Raw genomic sequence first — 7,029 nt, 5'->3', positions numbered from 1 at the left:
TCCCAGCTCCTGCCAACCTAGCAGTTTTAAAGCATGCCAGTGCAAGTAGATAAATAGGAACCACTGTGGCGGGAAGGTAAACGGCATTTCCGTGTGCTCTGGTTTCCGTCACGGCGTTCCATTGCGCCAGAAGCGGTTTAGTCATGCTGGCCACATGATCTGGAAAGCTGTCTGTGGAAAGCTCCCTTGACCTGAAGCAAGATGAGCGCTGCACCCCATAATTGCCTTTGACTGGACTTAACTGTCCAGGGGTCTTTTATCTACAGTGGTACCTCAGGATGCGAACGGGATGCATTCAGGAGCCCCGTTCACATACCAAACAGGATCCGTTCCGGAGCCCCGTTTGCATCCCGAATGGAACGCAAGACACGACGGTGCGTCTGTGCGTGCGGCATTTCGCTGCTTCCACACATGCACGTGACGTCATTTTGAGCGGCGAAAACCGGAAGTAACACGTTCTGTTACTTCCGGGTTGCCGCAGAGTGCAACTCGAATGCGCTCAACCCGAAGCACATTCAACTCGAGGTATGACTATATTTTTATTCTTCCTTCTTTCTGCTGCTGCCGCCAAAACCAGTGGGGTCTTGGGCCCCTCAGAAAAATATTGTTACAGCCAGTGCTATTTTTCTAGAAAAAGAGGTTCCAGAACCTACCACGAACACCTCCCTTGTTCTCTTATAATAGCAATGGTGCCCACCTGAGTGGTAGGTGCAGGAACTGAGTTCAAGTGAGTTTTGGCTGCAGAAAAGCCCTGGTTACAACCACCCCAATCTCCAGCCAGTGGTGCAAGATTCCATGGATTGCAGATGCGCTTACCAGCATCTGTGTTCCCTTTTGGGACAATGGGGCACAATAGAGATGTGGTCCCTTTATCACATACACAGGCCAACAAGACCAATCCTCCCCCCCCCCCCCCGCCCGACAACATACGAATCAATCTGGCTAACTTAACTCAATTCCTTGGGCCCTCTGATCTCTCGCTCCACCATAAAAAATAAAACACCACGCCAGTCATGCCAACTTGGATTACATAGTTGGTATAGAGTCAGAGATAGGTGGGACTAGTGGCCCGTTTGTTCTGGTTGATACGGATACCTTTTAGCTTCTACAACCTGAAAATATGGACTATCTACTAGGAGGCATGCAGTTCTCAGTTCTTCCTGGATGCTTGTCCATCCTGGCTGGTGATGTCTGCCCGAGCTGGGCTGGGTGTGTGATCTCAGAAGTCCTCCTGGATCTCTCAGAGGCTTTCAATATCATAGATTCTGAATCAGCTGACTGGGTTGGGCCACAGGTTCTGCTACGATTTGGAGTCTTCTGTCACAGAGCCAGATCTGATTGCTACTCCAAGACATTCAACAGATGGCTTGGCATCAGTGCTAGGAACTCACCCACCCTCTCTACGAGGGAAGCAGCCATTGCTATTGAAGCTGCTGTGCCGGAAAATACCACCTGCCCATGGGCATAGCCAGGGAGGGGCACCTGCCCCCCTAAATCAATAAAAATACATAGCAAACTAAGGTTCTTCTGCCCCCAACAAAAGGCCTGCCGCTCCTAACAAAAATCCTGGCTATGCCCATGCACCTGCCCCATGCAAAACGGTTGTGTAAAGTACTTGATTGGAGTACACCTTGGAGAGCTGACCACATCTTCCTAGCACACCTGCACAGAGCTGTAGTAGTAATCAGCTTGAAGGGATTTTGGGATGTTGTTTTACCTGTTGTGTGATACAAATCTCTGCTTGCATCATAAAAGCTAAGCTTAGAACTGATGGTATCATTAAACAAAATTTATCTCTTTGAGATCTTCTCCAGTGGCATCTATTACAAGGTTGAATGCACAGTTACTCCTCAGATAGCTGCAAGGTATTTATTTAATATATCTCTACCTCTCAGCGCGGGTGGCGCTGTGGGTAAAACCTCAGTGCCTAGGACTTGCTGATCGTATGGTCGGCGTTTCGAATCCCTGCGGCGGGGTGAGCTCCCGTCGTTCGGCTCCAGCTCCTGCCCACCTAGCAGTTCGAAAGCACTCTTAAGTGCAAGTAGATAAATAGGTACCGCTTTATAGCGGGAAGGTAAACGGCGTTTCCGTGTGCTGCGCTGGTGCTGGCTCACCAGAGCAGCTTCGTCACGCTGGCCACATGACCCAGAAGTGTCTGCGGACGGCGCCGGCTCACGGCCTCTAGAGCGAGATGAGCACGCAACCCTAGAGTCGGACACGACTGGCCCGTACAGGCAGGGGTACCTTTACCTTTACCTTACCTCTCTTTTAGGGTGACCATCACACGGTGATTTTTAAAAAATGTTAAAAACAAAACAATTGAACAAGATTCAGACAGTAGAGGATCAGGAGCATGCAAGAGGATCAATAGAATGCTGGGTGAATTTATAGTTTAAAAAAAGTATTCTAGGACTGCATAAAGACCACAAGAGAAAGGGTCCAGGCAAAGAGAGCCAAGTGGGGTTGCATAAACTACTGTGTGTACACATTGCTAGCAGTAAAAGGCAGGGTGGTTTTTCCCTCATCTGAAGTCAAAACCTGCTTTCACCAGTAGATGTCATTATAGCAGTGGTAATAGAGATATAACTCTTATACGATAGCCTGGTGAAATAATGAACTTAGCCAAATAAATTAAAAAACCAAAAAAGTTTTTGTTACAAACCTGTTGCTGGATTAATTGAGATCACTCTTTTTTTTAATTGAGCAAAACATTTGTACTCAGATAGGCTAACAAATTAATCGACCAAATGTTGCAGCCCTGATTCTTTATATTTGTATGAGTGTTGTACATGCAAACTGTTCAGTGGCACAACGGGTCAGTGTGCCTAGCTGTTAACCAGAAGGTTGGTGGTTCGAGCCCACCGAGGGACGGCTGGATTCCTGCATTGCAGGGAACTGGCCTGGATGACCCTCGGGGTCCCTTCCAACTCTACAGTTCTATAATTCTGTGCAAGACTCCATTCCCTGCACTAGTGTGTGACAGGTAAGGGACTGGAGGAGGTGCTGGTAAATTGACTTATCTCCTGGAATTCCACCAACACACAAAGAGCAACACAAGGCCTTTGGAGAAGCCAGTAAGGCAGGTGTGAGGAACTTTTGAGCATCTAGATGTTGCTGAACTACAACTCCCATCACCCCTGACCATTGGCCATGCTTGCTGGGTCCTGTGAGGAGTTGTAGTTCAGTAAGTAACACCTGGAGAGCCAAGGTTTCACCACATCTGCAGTAAGGCAGCAACTACAATTCAACAGCACTATGACAATTTTGTAATAAGCTTGTTTGTCTCCACTCCATAAGCCCTTACATTTGATCTATCCATTACCCCGCCCACCGCAAGATTCCATAATAATAAAGGACTCCTGGATGGTTAAGTCCAGTCAAAGGTGACTATGGGGCTGTGACGCTCCTCTTGCTTTCAGGCTGAGGGAGCTGGCGTTTGTCCACAGGCAGCTTCCCAGGTCGTGTGGCCAGCATGACTAAACTGCTTCTGGCGCAACAGAACAATGAAACCAGAGCACATGGAAACGCCGTTTACCTTCCCACCGCAGCAGTACCTATTTATCTACTTGCACTGGCATGCTTTCGAACTGCTTGGTTGGCAGGAGATCCACGGTGCAACAGTGGACAACTGATGTGTGCAATCAGACTGTTTGATTGCAATCTTAAGTAGTTTCAGGCGGGAATAAATCCCATTAATGACAGTGAGGATGTATTTCTGAGTAAATTTCATAGTATGTAACTGCACACACCCACACACTCTGTTGTAAATCTCATTTGTGTTAGCATGCGTATTGTTTTCCCAAGGTGCCCTTCTATGTTCTGTCGTGTAAGACTCCATTTGAAAACGCTGAGGAAATCCTCCTACCATTGTCTCTTCATAAACAAGCTCCCACACCCTCTTTTCATCTGAATTGATGAGTCACATTAATCAGAATTGAGGGAGCATTTTTACTATGATTATTAACTGTTACCTGCAGCTTTGGCACTGTAAAGCTGTTCAGTAATCACCTTAATGCATTAAGTGAAGAGAAAATCTGTAGAGAACATCAGTAAAGCAGCAGGTTAGCTGGTGTATATATAGGCAACACAAGCATTGACATTTGGATGCCCACAGGGATTTATTTTGTAGCACAGAAGTATTTCAAAATAAGCCATGGCTATCTAGCTGTTGTAAGACAGAATGGATGATAACCTGATCTTCTCTGCAACTGATGTCTAACATAGATTCAGTATGATTTCTGCTCACCCTCCTCATCTTCAAAAGCTGCATCTAATGTTTTTCAATATTAGGATTACACTTTTAACAGTGTAGTCTTGTCTATATTTACTCAGAAGTAAATCCCACTGTGTTCAGTAGGACTTGCTCTTAGGTGCATGTAATCATAGCCTATAGTCGAATGTTTAGGTCAAAAAAGCAGAGCATTTAAAGTTAAAGGCATTTTACTCTGGAAACAGACCCCCATTCAATTGCTTGTTTTATCAATAACCAGTGCTTTTTTATGGGGGGACGCAGGGGTTCGCATACCCCTAAACAGTTTGTAAATCTTTGTACTTTGTCATTTACTGTATTTATTTTCCCCGATTTGAACTATAAAACGGTGATTTTATTGAGTCAAAATGGGAGCACCCCTAAGCTTTTTTTTTAAAGAAAAAAGCACTGTCAATAACAAATCACAAACATGCATATACCAATGATCGGGGTAAAGCCTTTGAATGGAAATTAGTTGGCAGCTCTCTCCTCTTGGCTCTGTTCAGTCTCAAGCTGGTCACACAGGCCTTCACACATGTGCAAGGTCTTAGAGACAAATATTCTTCAAGCTAAAAATAGTGAGGGAGAAAAGGTTGGGGGAGGATTGCCCTTCAGTAAGCAGCACAGGGCCGATGGTGGTGGGGAAAATAGTATTCAGACAAAAGTGGCCAGATTCTGTAAAAAGGAAATAATGGAGATAGCTCTGTAATTATACCATACATTTAAAGCACTCATACACCACTTCAACTGTCATGAATGGCTTCCCCCAAAGAAACATGGGAAGCACAGTTTGATAAGGGTACTGACCTCACAGAGCTACAACCACTAGTACCTTTAGTAAACAAACTATACTTCTCAGGACCTCCAAGTGATATAAAACTATTTCATATGTATAGTGCGAATGAGACTTTTATCACTACATTAGTTAATCATTAGCATATAGTGGCTAAATTGAATCATTAATTAGTCACTATCGTATGGTGGCTGTGTTCAGGGATTTCCCTGAATGTAAGATGTGGGAAACCCAGAATTGAGGCAGCGGCATGCATGCAACCCTCACTCCCAGTGTCCCTGGGTACAAATAGTGTGAAGGACTGAAGAGGGTTTTAATGCACATTCGACGTGCTTTTTAAAACCCTTCAGATCTTCATGCTAATGATGCAAAGCACTGAAGAACAGACGTTTGAGGCATCACTTGCTTGTATCCCCCTGGATTCATCCCCAGTCTTCCATGTCGCGAAATAAGTTGCGTTCAGTAAAGCTTACGCCCAGGTGTAGGACAATTGATACAGGACATGCATTTATGATTAGCTTAGAGCTGATCTATATACACACAACAGATCATATAGTAAATCTGGGGAGAGAGCACTGCTTGTTTAAATTTTTCTTTGTGGGGGCAGTCCTCAAAGTGTTGGTTAGGACCTTTAAAGCACTAAATGATCCAGGATAGTTTAAGGACTTCCTCCTTTCATAGGAACTCTGGTCTTCAGCTGAATTTCTGTTTCCTGAACATTTGAGTTTAAGATGAGTTTGCCCAGACAGGATTTTTATATGTCTGAGTTTTTATATCACCTCTAGGTTTCAGAAGCATGTCTGTTCTCTTGCTCCTTGCCTTCCAACAGTCTGAAGAAATGCTTGTGTTCTGGAAGGCATTTTTGCAGGGGCTCCCAATGCTGCCCTGTTTTCTCTTTGCGCTTTTAGTTGATTTTATTGCTGACATTCCACTGCTTGTTTTAATCATTACACCTGTTTTATTACTTGGTGTTATGTACAAGTTGTTGTGAAGAGATTCTGATAGATGCTGGCACTCCCCACTTGATGCAACATGTTGACAGATAAGGAAGCTTCGGGAGATGAAAGGTTAGCATCTGAGAGCATTCTTGCTGGGTCCCAGCAGGAAGGAGGAGGAGGAGGAGGAGGGATAATGGAGCTACCAAGGAGAAATACAAAGGATGCCAGAGTGTTTCAGAGACTAAGGGGAGAGATTTATACAGGAAGGAGAAAGTAAGGGAAAAGAGGTGAGCTGCAAAAGGAATCTGGGCTGCCTCAGCAGGGGCAAGAAGAGGAGAAAGAGTCTAGGGTTGTCATCCCTAGTGGTGAGCCAGAGAGAGAGGTGGAAAAGCAGGTAGGAGAGGACACAGTACCAAAAGAGCCAGGATAAGAACTGAGTAAGAGAAGGCAGGACAGAATACGGTGCATAAAAACCGAAGCAAAGTGGAGTGCTGTGACAATGGAGCTCTTTGAGTCAGTTCCCCACCAGAGGGTGCTCTGAGTACAAGAGACCACCGGGGGTTCTGAGCGTTCCTGGAACCAGAAGTGGGACCAGAAGCAGAGCTGACAATTATTTATATCTTTGTTAACCATTTTCAGCGTAAGGCAAAACAGAAAGGCAGAATGTAAGCAACTTTTGAATTCTGCTCCTGCTTCCTAGTGTTTTGTGGGGATCAACTGAGGATGAAGGGGTTTTGTGGCTTTCTTCTCTCTTGTGGTACACTGGGTGTAGAGGGTTAAACTTTCTCACCCAACACACTGCAAGGGGTGAAGGTCAGGCCCTCCCGCCTCCTCAGCTGTTCTGTGCAGATCATGGGAGGATCGGGAAGGGTGTGGCTGGGTGTGTGTGGCTTTGGCAAGGACTGAGGGACAGGCCAGAGGCCAAGGAATCGGCCAGATTAGGCCTATGGGAGTTCCCCATGCCTGGTTTTGGTAAACATTATCTGTCTTTTTATTCAACAAATAAATTCTTTATTTCCTTTCAGGTGCAGTTCTTTCTCATTATGTTT

Source organism: Podarcis cretensis (genome assembly GCF_951804945.1).
Source record: "Podarcis cretensis genome assembly, chromosome: 12".
NCBI classification, from domain to species: domain Eukaryota; kingdom Metazoa; phylum Chordata; class Lepidosauria; order Squamata; family Lacertidae; genus Podarcis; species Podarcis cretensis.
Note: the sequence above shows the minus strand (reverse complement) of the source record.